The sequence below is a fragment of the Loxodonta africana genome, chromosome 6, assembly GCF_030014295.1.
Source record: "Loxodonta africana isolate mLoxAfr1 chromosome 6, mLoxAfr1.hap2, whole genome shotgun sequence".
Classification (NCBI taxonomy): Eukaryota; Metazoa; Chordata; class Mammalia; order Proboscidea; family Elephantidae; genus Loxodonta; species Loxodonta africana.
Window position 1 is genome coordinate 66,340,161 of NC_087347.1, and position 18,389 is coordinate 66,358,549.

The window sequence follows — 18,389 nt, forward strand, 5'->3', positions numbered from 1 at the left end:
ATTCCAAAATCTACAGGTTAGGCAGCAGGCTGCTGATTCATGTTCCAAAAACCAGAGGTCAGAGGATAATGAGTTGGACACAGGATAGAGAGAGAGAAAACTTTGCCAGAATATCCATTTATATTGGATGCAGGTCACACCCCCAAGGAAACTCCCCTTTCAACTGATTGGCTGCTCACATTAGATCACAAAATGGAAGATGGTTACATAATATCTGCTAAACCACTTATAATCATGGCCTAGCCAAGCTGACACATAACCTTAACCATCACAATGACTTTGGGTAAATTACTTAAACTCTCTTTGTTCTCCTCTTCTCACACATAAAGATGAAAATATTATCTATATCATAAGGCTATGAAGATTAAATGACAGTATGTATATTGCACTTTTAATAGTGTTAAGAATATAGTAAACACTGAATAAAATTAGCTATCAGTATTATTAATATTATTTCAAATTGATGGTTAAACATATCCTCAGAGGTTTTGTGAGATCAGTGAAAGGTTATAGTTAGTACAACTCAAATCATTTTTAGAGTCACTGAGTTGGCTAGTTGGCTAACAAACAGCTTTTAATTTGTGGTTCTTTTTAATTTTCAAAGGCATTTTTTACATACGTTTTCTATTAAATATCATTAAAAAATACCACCATTCTATTTTCAGCTGCTGGTAAGGAGTTTCTAAGATACTAGAGAGTAATGTCCTAGCCAGTGCACATGAGGGGCTGAAACTGAGGAGCGTATTTTATGACCTCTTTATGGTGTTCTCCAAAAATTAACAAGGTGACTACATTAAAATGTTTATTACTCTGTTTATACTTTGGCATTCTTGTTAGACTTTTATTTAATTTCCAAGAAGCATAATGGTTAGAAGAAAAGTTCCACATAAACAGATAATGCGAGTAGCAAAGGAAACTGATATGTATCCTAATAGAAGGCAGATGTCCTGAGTACTGTGAAAAGATTGCCTCTGACATGATCATAAAAGTTAGAGCACAAAGACTTCTGGATTACAAAATTCTGGAGTTGGATTATACCAATGAAATTCTTTTGGCTAATTTTTCATTTTATAGACGTGGAAACTGACACAGAGGTTCTGCAACTTATTCAAAGCCACACAGATCTCAAAACAAGATTTTGAGCCTCTTGACTCCCAGTCTGATTTTCTTTCCACTTTGCCAGTTTTTCTCCCTTGTTGATTTTCCTTCTCTGAATGATACTTCCTAAACTTGAAGTTAAATTTACTTTTCCACAGCTCAAACAGACTTTCATTCAGAAATGTTTCCATTAACTATTAAAATAGTTGATTGAGATTTAATCCAAATATTACCATGTTTAAATTTTTTTTTGTATTTACCTAACAAGTATTTCCTCCTTATACTCAGAACTCCAAGTTATTTGTAAGATTTATAATAGGCTGTCTCCAAAATGTACTAGTGTTTAACTAAGGTACCAATAAGAACCCTAAGAAATATGTGAAATTACTATGAGCCATCTCCTAAAGAAAAACTGCAAATTGTATTTGTCAAAAAGCATGAGTTCAACTGTTCTCATTTCTATAGAAAGAGTGGCTAGGATAGGTCACTTGCACTGTGTAATCTATTTAACTCAATGACTCCATTTTATATATGGACAACACTGAGGTGAGGCCTTCCGTATGAAAAACCATTCCCAGTGATTTTAGGAAAACATATACCTCTCATAGGATCAAACTACTGTAGATTGAAGACTTCCCAAGAATGCGTAGAATATGCCTACTCAGAGCTCGAATCTGGTAAATCTAAGTAACAACTGGGAAGAAAAGTGAACACACCAATATTGTACTCAATGTTCTCATCTAAAAATTATTTATTCACAGATGGGGCATACATAAGTGATTCTACTGTACTATGACAGAACGTCTTAGCTGAAAGAGGAGATACCAGCAGGCTGGTCCTCTTCCACACTGTATGAGTTACACATATAAACATCTTTGGTCTGTGCACCCTTTTTAAGGTATATAAAAACAAAACAAAACCCACTGCCCTTGAGTCAATTCTGACTCATAGGAACCTTACAGGACAGAACAGAACTCCCCATAGGGTTTCCAAGGCTGTAAACTTTATAGAAGCAGACATCTTTCTCCCACGGAGTGACCAGAAAAAAAAAACAAAAAAAACACTGCCATCGAGTCGATTGGGACTCATAGTGACCCTATAGGATAGAGTAGAACTGCCTGATAGAGTTTCCTAGAAGTGCCTGGCGGATTCGAACTGCTGACCTCTCGGTTAGCAGCCGTAGCACTTAACCACTACACCACCAGCGTTTCCCAGGGAGCGACTAGTGAGTTTGAACCGCTGACCTTTTGGTTAGCATCCCAGCAATTTAACCACTGTGCCACCATTTATAGCTGCTAAAACTACAAAAATAACTTTGTGATTCTCATTCCTTTCCCTGTGTAATTGGGTGGCCAGATGCCTTCCATTTCAGACAACAGAATGAACCAAGAAAATAAATGAAATGCTGCATGAGAGTACGTAAAAGAAAGTGACAGGTGTTAAATATTCTACCAGGGAGGTTATAGAATGTTCCTCATTAGCATTTTAAAAAGGACAGATTATCATTTTTAATTTAAAACTAGAGAAGAATAAATGATTTCACAAGATTTTTTTATACTGTGATTATGCCAGCATTACAAAATTATTTTTGCGAAACACTTATGGGAGATTTACAGGTCAAGATGATATACTTAAAACAGATTTATATCACTTATTTCCTGAGCCTTCATTGAAATGATAGTAAAGGAATAAAAATAGTATAAACCGACAACAGCAAAATAATTGAGAAATGGAGTCACAAGAACAGAAATTATTTCAAAGAATTCCTGAAGTAAATATATGCATACTAATCACCAACGAAGCCCAAAGTTACAGTCTAGAAAATGTGCCAAGGATCTGCAGTGAAAGAGGCAGCTGACCCAGTGAATTCAGAAACTGCAGGTCCGTTAGAGGACAGAAGTGAGGAGGGCAAAAAACAGAATATTATTTATGGGGCTGAAAACCAGGATAACATTGACCCCATATCCTCTCACCCAATCTAGAGAGCAGTTCAAACGCATTAGTTGCTCCGTGGGAGGAAGATGTCTGCTTCGGTAAAGAGGATTATATCCCATATCGGTTTGTATCTCTGTTTTCTTAAATTAATCCTTTCTGAGGTACGGTGAGCACCTTCAATCGAAAAACTCAAGTTTCTCTTCATCTCAAAGATGTTTTATCATTTTCTGGAATATTTTCTTCCAGTGGATATAGGTCACATTTTAAAGCGCCCTCCCTAAATATTGTGATTTTCTACAAAGTTACTTCCATCCTCCCAATTAGAAGCCAGAAAACCCAGAAGGAAGGACTGGTCTTCTGGCAGGCATGGTAAGAGAGAGATCAAATTCTCAGGGCACCAGTAGAGAGGTTTTTGCCTCCATTCCTAAATAGTGGTGGCCGTGCCATTTGTACCATAAAAGTCTCTTTGTGCTTGGGCATTATTCCTGACTGCCTAGCTTCCAAATCTGGCTCACTGCACAAGCTAAAGATTCTGAGAGCTGTCAAATCTGCTTTAATAAATTTCTTTCTGCTTAATCTTATCAGGGTAGAATCTGTTCTTTGCCACAAAGAACAATGATCAATACAGTAATTGGTACCTAGAGTGGTTGCATGCAAAAAAAAGTCCCTTAAGGAAACGGATGCAGTGTGAAGAAAGTAGAAATTAAGCTAGAACATGAGAATAAGACACCATCTAAATTTTCAACTGTGATCACTTGAAATGAAGTATCTACTGAAAACAAACTCTGGAAGACTGACTGGCTGCTGCCACAGAGTATTATAAAGAGCATAAGGAATACAAGGACTGTGGAGGGGCCCGAATATTTTTAACTGCACAGGAGAACTTCAAGAAAGGAAATGAACAGGATAAAAAATTAGAGGCTTTCATCTTATGGTAAGATCAGCAAATTACAGAATTTCTATGACAGCCCAAAAAGAGGAAACCCTGGTGGTATAGTAGCTAAAAGCTATGGCTGCTAACCAAAAGGTTGGCAGTTCAAATCCATCAGGCACTCCTTGGAAACTCTGCGGGGCAGTTCTACTCCGTCCTATAGGGTTGCAATTAGCTTTTAAAACCACATGACCAACAAAATAAAAATACATTCATCTGTGGAATACTGAGTTACAAAATAAGTTGAATTCACAACTTTATGCTAAAATTAGGGCATTGATTAGAAAGGAGAAATTCTCTGAGAATTGGAATGGGAGCCTTTGGGAAGATTCACACGACTGAGAGTACCACAAAAACTTAAATGTTGTACCTGCTTGATTCGAAGATTCTGTAAAAATCTCACCTACAACAATCATCTTGCCATCATCAATTCTCATGTCTCATTTTTAACATCCCTCATGGCTGCTAACCAAAAGATTGCCAGTTCGAATCCACCAGGTGCTCCTTGGAAGCCCTATGGGGAAGTTCCACTCTGTCCTATAGGGTCACTGTGAGTTAGAATTGACTTGATGACAATGGGTTTGGTTTGGTTTTTGGTCACTGAATCCAGGCCTACACTTAAAGTCAGGTTTCAGACTGGCTCAAGGTATCAATTTCAGGGCAAACCAGGATAAGACTGTAAACCCACAGTGGCAGAGATTAGTAGTTCTTCAACCAAATGTATAATCCCTTTCTATAATATAGAATTGTACAGTATCGAGTATCATCACAGTTAAGGACTGTATTTCCTAGCCCCTCTTATATATAATCATGAGGCTAGTTCTTATACTAGAATGTGAGGGGAAGTGATGTGTACCCCAACTCAACCCTCTAAAACTGGGTAAATGACCACAGAATAGGTCCATACCCACATTTACTGGGCCCTCTGTGAGATGGACATGGCAGCTAGCAGAATTCCCACCTTGACTCTCTGACCTGTGCTCACATAATAGGAAAGGACTGGTGGAAATCCCTGCAGAGCCCCAACCTACCAATATTCTAAACCATATCAATGCTATATTCTTGGAGAATTGGGAAAATTAGTACTCACCAGGGGTGGATGACCCAGTAAGCAAGGTAAGCATGGGCTTACTTGTGGTTACGTACTAATCTCTAGTGAACAATTTCACAAGTTTTTCACATGTTCACTTCAGATTACTAAGTAAACACAAGTAAGCCCATGCTTACCTTGCTTACTGAGTCATCCACTCCTGTCAGGGATTGTAAATTTGAACAGACTTTGATTCTGTAGGAAGGTGCTGAGGGGTGGGGAGAGAGACAGATGCCAGCCATACCTAGAAGCAGAATCTTTGATGTGGTGAAAAAAATGTGAAATTGTTCACTACATATGATCTGGCAAGCAACGTAAGCACCATGCTAACCTTGCCTGTTGGATAATCCACCCCTGGTGCCCACCATTAAAGAAGTGAAAGATCCGGGCGTATAAGGTGATTTCTACTGATCCGCATTGAATGCATTTGTTGAGCCAGTGCACCACACAGGCGGACCTTGGAAAATAATAAGAAATTGCTAAAACTTAATAAGCAGTTATTCTAATTATAGCTACTTTTCCAGATGTGGCCTTTTTATAGGTGCAAACAAAGCCCTTTACACCTGCTAGGCAACTTTTGATAAAGCAAATATATTTTCTTCTATCCTAATTATTACAGGAGTCCTGGTGGCGAAGTAATTAAGTAATACAGCTGGTAACCAAAAGGTCGGTAGTTTGAATCCACCAGCAGCTCCTTGGAAACCCTATGGGGCAGTTCTACTCTGTCCTATAGGGTCACTATGAGACAGAATCGACTCATCGGCAATGGGTTTAATTATTAATATTATGCTCCCACTGATGTTTTGCTTTGGTTTGGTAGAAATTTATAATGTAATTAATATGTTACAAAATATCAAGATAATATTGTGGCTGAAATAAGGGAAGGAAGAATGTCACCCAAAGATCCTGGACTTAAGGTAGATACAGTAATAGCTAAGATTTTGGGTAGTCCACATTTGGGAGGAAGGCAAGCATGTTTTCATCCATATTACAATGTCTGGTGGAAGTGTGTTGATATTTTTATGTATGAAAAATGTTTAAATACTAAGCATGGGAAAAGTTTACAAATTGATGTCAAAATTCCTGGGGTAGAGCATAAAGGATACCCTTTATTTGTACCCTTTAAATTTTATTTTTCAGCATCCATATTATGTTTTGATAATTTTCTACATTATTACTTCTATTTATGCAAGGAAAAGCCAGAAAGCTCACATCCCCAGACTCATTTTAATTAGGATGTAGGACTATGACCTATATTCTGCTGAGCAGCTGCAACCACATGAGACTGGAACTTGGAAGTGAGTAAGGTAAGGAAGTACACAATGGAAGAAATGTACCCTTTCCAAGCTCTGTGATGGAGGGATTTGTTTTTACGGAATCTCTCTGGTCCTCAGTCCTGAATGGCAAAGGTGCCAAGTGGTGAAGGTAGTTGAATTTTTACTAGAGAAGGCCCCATGTTTTCCTTAGGCAATTGTGTACATCTCCATAGCTTTACAAGCTAGCTCTCTGGCCATATTGAAGAGATTTTGCCAATATATTTAAAAAAATTTCTTTTCCTCTTCAACTAGCCAGAGCACATTCTGTTGTATGTAGTGAAGAGCCCTTACCAACATATGTCTCCATCTGTTCCATTTTCTCCTTATAGAAATCTTATTATTGGCTTATTCAGTCTCCTACGTCTATCATCCATGTCTTTTATGAACATAGTCAAAATTTTATTTCTTTCCACTTTTGTACTATATGACAATTTTATATTTTATCAAATCTTCCAGAAAACTAAGCTGGTTCTCTTTTTTCTTTTTTGATTCCTATGTTAATATTAAAAATTCTGAAATCATGTTTTTGTTCCAAAAGCCCTTTATGACCTCTAATCATAGTTCCTTAAGTGCACTTAAATTAAAATGTATTATTCTATTTCTCCCCTTAGTTCTGCTTCTTATAGAGCCATCTGTTCTTGTTGTTTAATTAAATTTCCCTGCTAAAGTTTCTGTGTCCTCTTCTATGGAGTGTGATTATTCTTTGCTTGGTAATATCGGTAGATGAGGGACCCTTTGGCATCAGGATCCATTAGCTGCTACACTCTCTCTGAGAAACAGTAGATGATATGATGGAGTTTTTCTTTAACAGTATTGGTTAAGTTAGGGCCTCACTATTGAAGTATGACGTGGAGGGAAAACCACTCTACTCACAGATATGTGTGTCAAGGAGGTCTAACACTATTGTTGTACTTGAGTGTGTTGACACTGGCAGTATCTTGCAGCATTACATACAAGAAGAAGATAGGAGCAGTTCTCTCCAATGGAAGAAATCTTCTAAGGTAACCAGACTATCCCAAATGTCATCTATTTTACCTAGAATTTTAGGTCTGAGATGTATCCAGTGAGAACTGAAGCCAACATAATTTCTTTTTCTTCTGTTAAATTATATTGGGATCAGGCATATTTTCTCATCCTTACAAAACTCAGAACACACTATTTCTCAGTAGCATTAATGTATTTTTTCAGTGATTTCCAAATTGTTTTACATATTATACAATGTCTTCCAAGCTATGAAGTCAATTATAATTGTGGGTTTCATTTCACTTTGATAGATGCTGTAATTACCTGATTAAAACATTGACTAGGTTTTTACTTTCACCCAGAAGAAAAAGAATGAAAACTGGCCACCTATTGTAAAACATAATTTGAAACATTTTCCTCATTCAGAGCTGAATTTATGAACTTAAAAAACTTAGAGAATATTAAACTTACCCAAGGTTAACCTTAGTTGTGATAAAAGGGTAGTCTTTTTTGATCAATTTTGTTAAATTTTCACTTTTTATCTTAATATTGTTTATATCTACTTTCTGATTTGCTGAGAGATTTAAATGTGAAATACACAGTTACACATTTAGGTTTCTCAGATTAAAATCATGGCTAAGTAAGCACTAGGTGACTCTAGTAACAAAGTTAGAGAAAGTAGCCAGTAGAGAATATGTATGTGTATGTGTTTTTAAAAGATAAATTCAGACAAAATACTTCTAAATAATACACTTCTTCAAAGAATTTTCAAGAGAAATTTAAAAATATTTTGAAGTAAATAAAAATGAAAACACAACTAATCAAAATTTGTAGAATGCAGTGAAAGCAGTACTTAGAGGGAAATTTATAGCATTAAACATATATAATAGAAAAAAAGAAAAACCTGAAATTAATAATTTAAGCTTCCACCTTAGGACTCTAGAGAGGACAGTTTAAGTCTAACAATCCAAAGGGAAAAAATAATGAAAATTAGACCAGAGATCAATGAAATTAAAATTAGAAAACCAATAGAGAAATCAACAAAACAAAAGCTGTTTTTTTAAAAGATCAATAAAATTAAAACTCTAGCCAGGCTAACAAAGAAAAAAGGAAAAGATACAAATTAACAATATTAGAAATGAAAGAGGAATAATCACTACTGATTCCATGGACATTAAAAGGATAAAAGAGGAATACTATGAACTGTATGCCTGTAAATTTAATAATTGAGAGGAAATGGAAAAATTCCTTGAAACACACAAATGACCAAAACTTACACAAGGAGAAACAGCTCAGTTGAATATGCTATATCTATTAAAAGGAGCCCTGGTGGCACAATGGTTAAGCATTCAGCTGCTAACCGAAAGGTTGGTGGTTCAAACCCACCCAGTGGCTCCATGGAAGACAGACCTGGCAATCTGCTCGCATAAAAATTGCAGCCAAGAAAACCCTATAGGAAAGTTCTACTTAGTCATACAGTATTATTATGAGTTGGAATCAACTTGATGGCATCCAGCAATAACAACAACACGTCCATTAAAGAAATTGAGTTAATAATTAATAGCCTTCCAAAGAAGAAAAACCTCAGGCCCAGATGATTTCACCAGCCACTTATACTAAACATCTAAGGAAGAAGTGATACGAATTCTCCACCATCTCTTCCAGAAAACAGAAGCAAAGGAAACATCTCCCAATTCATTCTAGGTGACCAGCATCACCCTAGTTCCACATCCAGATAAAGACATTACAAGAAAGGAAAATTATACACCAATATCTCTCATAAACATAGAAGCAAAAATCATCAACAAAATATTAACAAATCAAGCCCAACAATGCATAAAAAGAATTATACACCATGACCAAATGGGATTTATTTCAGGTATGCAAGCTTGGTTCAACACTCAAAAATCAGTAAATATAATTTACCACAACATGCTAAAGAAGAAAAATCGTATAATCATATCAATAGATGCATGAAAAGCATCTGGCAAAATCCAACACCCATTTAAGATTAAAAAAAAAAAACTCTTAACAAACTAGGAATAGAGGGGAACTTCCTTAACTTGATAAAGAACTTCTACAAAAAACCTACAGCTAACATCATACTTAACGTTAAGAACTAGACAGTTTCCTCCTAAGATTAAGAACAAAACAAGGATGTGCTCTCTCTTCACTCATATTCAACATCATGCTGCAAGTCCTGGCTAAGTATACAGATTGGAAAAGGACAAATAAAACTGTTTTTGTTCATAAATAATGTGATTGCCTATGTAGAAAATGTCATTAAAAAAATACTGGAACAAATAAGCACATACAGCAAGGTCACAGAATACAAGATTAATGTACAAGAGTCAATTGTTTCCTATATACCAGCAATGAACAATTGGAATTTGAAATTCAAAGAAAGCAATGACATTTAAAAAAGCACCAAAACCATGAAATACTTAGGTATAAATCTAACAAAATGTGTACTGTGTCTATCTATCTGCAGAAGACTATGAAACTCTGAACAAAGAATTCAATGAAGATATATTCCACATTCATGGAATGGAAGATCCAATATGTCTAACCTGATCGATAAATTTAATGGAATCTCAGTCAAAATTGCAGTAAGCTGGTTGCCATGAGTCAGAATCAATTCCACGGCAACTAACAACAACAATTTTGTAAATATCAACAAACTGATTCTAAAGTATATATGTAAAGGCAAAAAACCTTAGAACAGCTACCCAATACCGAAGAAAAAGAACAAATTTGGATGACTCATACAATCCGATTTCGAGCATTACTATTAAGCTACAGTAATCCTGGAAACATGGTAATGGTGAAAGAATAGACAGATAAATGGAACAGAATAGAGAACCTAGAAATAGACCCACACAAAAGTAGAAACAGGTGTTTGACAAAGAAGCAAATGCAATTCAAGGGAGAAAGGATAGTCTTTTCATCAAACGGTTCAGGAACAATTAAATGTCATATGCAAAAATACGAACCTAGACAAAGGCCTTACACTTTTCACAAAAATTAACTCAAAATGGGTCATAGACCTAAATGGAAAAAGGAAAACCAAAACTCTTAGAAAAAAATCTAGGTGACCTTGAGGTCCCGGTGAGCTTTTAGATATAAACTTAAAAGCAAGATCCATGATAAGAAAAAACATTGGTAAGTTGGGCTTTATTAAAATTAAAAACTTCTGCTCTGTGAAAGACACTGTTAATAGGGTCAAAAGACAAGCTACAAACTGGGAGAAAATATTTGCAAAACACCTGTTTTGATAAAGGACTTGAATCCAAAATACAGAAACCAAACTCACTGCTGTCTGAGTCGAATCTGACTCATAGCGACCCTGTAGGACAGAGCAGAACTGCCCTGTAGGGTTTCTAAGGAGTGGCTGGTGAATTCAAACTGCCAACCTTTTGGTTAACGGCCGTAGCATGCCATCATTCTCAACCACTGCTCCACCAGGGTTCCCAAATACGTAAAGTATTTTTAAAATTCGGTAAGAAAACAACCCAATTTTAAAAATGGGCCAAAGATCTGAGCAGGCACCTCGCCAACAAAGATATACACATAGCAAATACCAAAAAACCAAACCCCTTGCCATCGAGTTGATTCTGACTCATAGTGACCCTATAGGACAGAGTAGGGTTTCAAAGGCAGGGATGGTGGATTCAAACTGCCAGTCTTCTGGTTAGCAGCCTAAACTCTTAACCACTATGCCACCAGGGCTCATATATATAAGCCTATGAAAAAATGCTCAGCATCGTTTATCATTAGGTGATTGCAAATTAAAACAACAATGAGATAACACTACGTACCTATTAAAAAACCAAACAGTTCAGACTCATGGTGACCCCATGTGCTCCAGAGTAGAATTGTGCTTCACAGGGCGTTCATAGCTATGAACTTTTGGAAGTAGGTCAACAGACTTTTCTTCCCAGGAGCTTCTGAATGGGTTTGAATCACCAATTTTTTGGTTGGTAGCCTAGGGCTTAACCGTTTGTGCCACCCAGGGACTCTACAAAATACCTAATATTCTTCAAAACAGCCAAGAGGAGCCTAAGAAAACGAGACCACTAAAAGTGTGGTACCTTGAATGGGGTCCTAGAACAGAAACAGGATGTTAGGTAAAAATTAAGGAAATTTATACAAAGTATGGACTTTAGTTAATAATGTATCTGTACTGGTTCATTAATTGTAACAAATGCGCTATACTACTGGAAGACGTTAATAATAGGAGAACCTGGATGTGGATTATATGAAATGTTGTACTATCTTTGCAATTTATCCGTAAATATAAAACTGTCCTAAAAAATAAGGTTTATTATAAGTTTAAGAAAAAAGACAAATCCATCTGTGCTTTGCCAAGTCTGTATAGAGCAACTTAAAAAGACACATCTAAAGTCAGAAAAACATCTTATATCAGAAAAAACATGCAGCTTCTCCCTTTTGCTAAATGATCAACCCTTGTTTCTTAAAATATCTGTAGCATTTTGTAAGATCAGAATAGACTGTCCAGTCTTTATAAGGCGTTTTTCCCATAGAATTTAGCAAAGGTTCAATTAATTCCAGGTAAATATTGCCAGTCTACAGGTCTACAGGTAACCTGTGATCATTCCTAGAAATCGTGACCATCCACATTATAAATATGTTTGAAAATCAGTCCCCAAGGAAACTAGGATGGAATGAAGACATTTTGCTTATGCCAACTTCATCTCTGAACCTCTGGGATTAATTTTCAATTAATTGTGTCTCTGTGGTGAGTAGAAAAAAAAGATTATTTTTGTTAAATTTAGCCTTCAGTCCAGTTCAGTCACCACTGAGTAGATTCTGACTCATGGCAACCCCACGTGTTTCAGAGTAGAACTGCACTCCATAGAGTTTTCAATGGCTGTGAACTTTTGGACACAAGCATTGTTTAATGTTGCTGTTGCTGTTGTTGTTAGGTACCATCGTATCAGTTTCAACTCATAGCAACACTCTGCACAACAGAACAAAACACTGCCCGATCCTGCGTCATCCTCACAATTATTATGTTTAAGCCCATTCTTGCAGCCACTGTGTCAAACCATCTCATTGAGGGTCTTCCTCTTTTTCTCTGACCCTTTACTTTACCAAGCATGATGTCCTTCTCCAGGGACTGATCCCTCCTGACAACACATTCAAAGTATGTGAGATGAAGTGTTGCCACCCTTGCTTCCAAGGAGCATTCTGGCTGTACTTCTTCCAAGGCAGATCTGTTCTTTCTTTTGGCAGTCCATGGTATATTCAACATTCTTCGCCAACACCACAATTCAAAGGTGTCAATTCTTTTTCGGTCTTCCTTATTCACTGTCCAGCTTATGCATGCAAATGAGGCTATTGAAACCACCATGGCTTGGGTCAGGTGCACCTTAGTCTTCAAGGTGACGTTGGTCTTTTGCAGTCAATTTGCCCAATGCAATGTGTCTTTTGATTTCTTGACTGCTACTTCCGTGACTGTTGATTGTGGAGCCAAGTAAAATGAAATCCTTGACAACCTCAATCTTTTCTCCATTTATCATGATGCTGCTTATTGGTCCAGTTGTGAGGATTTTTGTTTTCTTTATGTTGAAGTGTAATCCATACTGAAGTCTGTGGTCTTTGATCTTCATCAATAAGTGCTTCAAGTCCACTTTCAGCAAGTAAGGTTGTGTCATCTGCATAACACAGGTAGTCAATGAGTTTTCCTCCAATCCTGATGCCCTGTTCTTCTTCATGTAGTCCAGCTTCTCAGATTATTTGCTCAGCATGCAGATTAATAGGTATGGTGAAAGGATACAACCCTGATGCATGCATTTCCTGACTTTAATACGTGCAGCATCCTCTTGCTCTGTTTGAATGACTGCCTCTTGATCCATGTACAGATTCCTCTTGAGCACAATTAAGTGTTCCAAAATTCCCATTCTCCTCAATGTTACCCATAAGTTGTTATGATCCACGGAGTTGAATGCCTTAGCACAGTCAATAAAACACAGGTAAACATCTTTCTGGTATTCTCTGCTTTCAGCCAAGATCCATCTGACATCAGCAATGATATCCCTGGTTCCACATCTCTTTTATATTCAGCTTGAATTTCTTGCAGTTCCCTGTCGATATACTGCTATAGCTGCTTTTGAATGACTTTCAGCAAAATTTTGCTTGCATGTGATATTAATGACATTGTTCAATAATTCTGCATTAGATTCGATCACCTTTCTTGGGAATAGGCATAAATATGGATCTCTTCCAGTCAGTTGGCCAGTTAGCTGTCTTCCAAGTTCCTTGGCATAGACAAGTGAGCACTTCCAGCACTGCATTCGTTTGTTGAAACATTTCAGTTGGTATTCCGTCAACTCCTGGGGAGCCTTATTTTTCACCAATGCTTTCAGCACAGCTTGGACTTCTTCCTTCAGTACCATCAGTTCCTCATCATATGTTACGTCCTGAAATGGTTGAACACTGACCAATTCTTTTCAGTATAGTGACTCTGTATATTCCTTCCATCTTCTTTTGATGCTTCCTGTGTTGTTTAATATTTTCCCCATAGAATCCTTCAGTATTGCAACTCAAGGCTTGAATTTTTTTCTCCAGTTCTTTCAGCTTGAGAAATGTTGAGTGTGTTCTTCCCTTTTGGTTTTCCATCTCCAGCTCTTTGCACATGTCATCCTAATACTTTACTTTGGCTTCTCAAGCAGCCCTTTGAAATCTTCTATTCAGCTATTTTAAGTCATCATTTTTTTTTTTTTTTCCTTTTGCTTTAGCTACTCGATGTTCAAGAGCAAGTTTCAGAGTCTCTTCTGACATCCATTTAGGTCTTTTCTTTCACTCCTTTCTTTTTAATGACCTCTTGTTTTCCTTATGTATGATATCCTTGATGTCATCCTACAACTTGTCTGGTCTTTGGTCATTAGTGTCCAATGTGTCAAATCTATTCTTGAGATGGCCTCTAAATTCAGGTGGGATATACTCAAGGTTGTACTTTGGCTCTTGCGGACTTGTTCTAATTTTCTTCAGTCTCAACTTGAACTTGCATGTGAGTAACTGACAGTCTATTCCACAGTTGCCCCCTGGCCTTGTTCTGACTGGTGATATTGAACTTTTCCATCGTCTCTTTCCACAGATGTAGCCGACTTGATTCCTTTGTATTCCACCTAGCGAGGTCCACATGTATAGTCGCTGTTTATGTTGCTGAAAAAAGGTATTTGCAATGACAAAGTCGCTAGTCTTGCAAAATTCAATCATGTAATATCCGGCATCGTTTCTATCACCAAGGCCATATTTTCCATCCACCGATCTTTCTTCTTTGTTTCCAACTTTTGCGTTCCAATCACCAGTAATTATCAGTGCATCTTGACTGCATGTTTTATCAATTTCAGAATGCAGAAATTCGTAGAAATCTTCTGTCTTAGTGGATGGTAAATAAATTTGAATAATAGTCCTATTAACTGGTTAGGTGTATGGATATTATCCTATCACTGACAGCACTGTACTTCAGGATAGATCTTGAAATGTTCTTTGACAGTGAATACGACGCCATTCCTCTTCAAGTTGTCACTCCTGGCATAGTAGACCATGGGATTGTCTGATTCAAAATGACCAATACCAGTCCATTTCAGCTCACTAATCCCCAGGATATTAATGTTTATGCATTCCACTTCATTTTTGATGATTTCCAATTTTCCTAGATTCATACTTTGTACATCCCAGGTTCCGATTATTAATGGATGTTTGCAACTCTTTCTCCTCATTTTGAGTTGTGCCACAACAGCAAATGAAGGTCCAGAAAGTTTGACTCCATCCACATCATTAAGGTTGACTCTACTTTGAGGAGGTGGCTCTTCCCCAGTCATATTTTGAGTGCCTTCCAACCCGAGGGGCTCGTCTTCTGGCACTATATTAGACAATGTTCTGCTGCTATTCGTAAGGTTTTCACTGGCTAATTCTTTTCAGAAGTAGACTGCCGGGTCCTTCTTTCTAGTTGGTCTTAATCTGGAAGCTCAGCTGAAACCTGTCCACCATGGGTGACCCTGCTGGTATTTGAATACTGGTGGCATAGCTTCCGGCATCACAGCAACACACAAGCCCCCACAATATGACAAAGTGACAGGTACGTAGGTGTGTTTAATGTTAGTGCTGGTTAAAATAGAAATTGAAAAAGGAATGATGTGGAAAGAGAATAAGTCACCTGAAGAACAAAGAATTATCAAGTATCTATGCATCAGTCAGAGTTCAGTTGCAGACAACAGAAAACACCGAGGCTACTGTAAACCAGTGGCATTTAATACCATACCAAGATAAGGTGCTTATGAAATTTCTGGACAGCCTAGAGGAACATGCTCTGGCCTGGGCCTCCAGAACAATTCTCAGAAAATCACTGCAAAATTGGCTCACCAAGGAAACTGCTACCCTCAGCTACATCAGGAAGTGGGATATTCGAGAAGATGCCACCTTAGCTCTGCTCCAGGGATGAGGAAGCTGCTGCAGGAGCTGTCAGCTCCTGAGCCAGGCTCTGCACCAAGAAAAATGTCTGACTCCCACCAGCCTCCCATTTTCCCCACTTGCTCTGCATTCAAACCTCTCATGAGTGCATCTGATTGATTGAACTTAAATTACATCTGGAACTTCTGCTCCAAGGGAAGTCTGAGAAAACGTAATTTTAAACTTTCCAGTCCCTGCCACACAGAAAACACATTAAGAAGGTTGGAATAAACATTGAGTCAGTCAAGCTAGTGTATTCACCGCATGTGACACTAGAAGATTGTAATGTGAGTGCTGCATTTAAGGAGTTATTATCAAAGTGCTTCTTATTGGAGACATAGCTTCCTCCTAGAGCTTAACAATTATCCATTCATAAAGATCTTGTGGCCAATATATATCCCAGATACCCAAATGAGGTATAGCATCCCCTCAAATTGTTACAACTTTGTAGATAATCTGTTCTTCTAAAATGTCTTCATGCCCTAGGGTCTGTATCCAAAATTCCTTTTTAAAAAACTTTCCTAAATTTCATATAATCTGTCTTTGGATTCCTTGAAATGTGCACACATTCACACCCATACACTCACATGCACCCATTCACAAACACACTCAGCTGTCATCAATCTGAAAAAAATCCCCTGCTAGTACACGCATGTTGTTGTTGTGTGCTGTCGAGTCAACCCCAACTCATAGAGCAAGTATATGACAGAATATAACTGGCCCATAGGGTTTTCTAGGCTGAAATCTGTATGGGAGCAGATTGCCAAGTCTCTTCTCCCTCAAAGCAGCTGTTGGATTTGAACTGTCAACATTTCAGTTGGCAGCCAAGCACTTAACCATTGGACCACTAGGGCTCCTAATACATGCATGCTAACCTAATATTTATCAAAATGTCCTGAGGAGATTTGTCTAACCTTACAACTTGATGTTTGTCCTTCTAAATTAAAATATTTCTTCCCTGGAATGGAATATTAGCTTAGCATTGGTTATTTATCCCATTAACAAATATTCCTGTAAATCAAGGAGAGAAGGTTATTTCAGTTTTTATGTTATGCTCAGATCTCTTCCTTGTTACTTCCAGTCAGTTTAAAGAATTTCTTTGTATAACAGTTTCTATTGTAGAATGTGTTATTTAGAAAGAATTTAAAGAATGAGTGAAAACAAATAGTCAGGGGCAGAATTTACTTCCAACTTGTGTGTTTTCGTTGGTGTCATCTATAACTTGTTCTCCTACTTCCCAGCATAGACTTCTTAGTCACCAAAATAGTTTGGTTTTCTTTACACAAGAATAAATTATGAAATTTCTATTCTATTAAATGATAAACTGAAGTTAATCCTAGGAAAACACGAAAGGGATATAAAAATTTGGTCTGACTAGACATTTACAGAGTGGTATCTTGAGTTGGAAAAAGGAAATTCTATAAAAATATATGAAAGAAAATTATTAGAGAAAAACCAATAGGACCAGTTGCTGAGATTGATTAGGTAACATGAATGTTGTAGTCAGAGGAATTATTGTTGAATGAGGTATGAATGATGTCTTAAACAGCAACCAAAAGAAGTCCTTGTGGAACTCTGTTAGCTGTGTGTCACTCCACCCCTGTCACAGTTTGTGGGTAAAGACAAATGAAAAGCAAGAAATGCCAGAGGTTTCTGTACTTCTCCCAAACGTTTCAAAATGCCTCTCAGTTATAGATGGCACCAGTGAAAACAAACAAGTTGGAAGTAAATTCTGCCCCTGACTATTTGTTTTCACTCATTCTTTAAATTGTTTCTAAATAACACATTCTACAATAGAAACTGTTATACAATGAAATTCTTTAAACTGACTGGAAGTAACAATGAAGAGATCTGAGCATAATATAAAAACTGAAATAACCTTCTCTCCTTGATCTATAAAAATTCTCCAGATAAATTTTTTAAATGAAGTATTCATCATTCAGGAAGAGTGCCAGGAAACAGCGGTTTAAGAGGACCCTAAATTTAACATGCTTATACTTGAATGGAAACTCTGGTAGTGTAATAGTTAAGCACTACAGCTGCTAACCAAGAGGTCGGCAGTTCAAATCCACCAGGCGCTCCTTGGAAACTCCATGAGGCAGTTCTACTCTGTCCTCTAGGGTCACTACGAGTTGGAAGCAACTTGATGGCAGTGGGTTTGGTTTGGTTTGGTATACTTGAATTGCTGCTATATCAAGAAAGGAATGTTCTACATTGAATTTACTAGCACACATCAATTTATTTGTGAAACACCTATTCACCTGGAAAATATACTTCATTTTATCTTCATTTTTGTACACCATAATTGATGATAGGAGTTCTTCATGGATGTCTCCAGAATATAGTAAAAAGCAGAGAGAAAATCTGAACTACCTGAGATTCACTAAAATTGAAAATTTACATTAAATTTTTATGAACTAAAATCAGCAAAGGACATTATAATAGATATTTTATCCAATAAATTACTTTTTTAAATCAGAAGTCATGGCATTATTTTCCTTGCACATGAATTAAAAAAAAAAAAAACTACTTAAAAGAGCTAGTTTAATTTTAGTTTAAAAGACTGAACTAAAGCAAT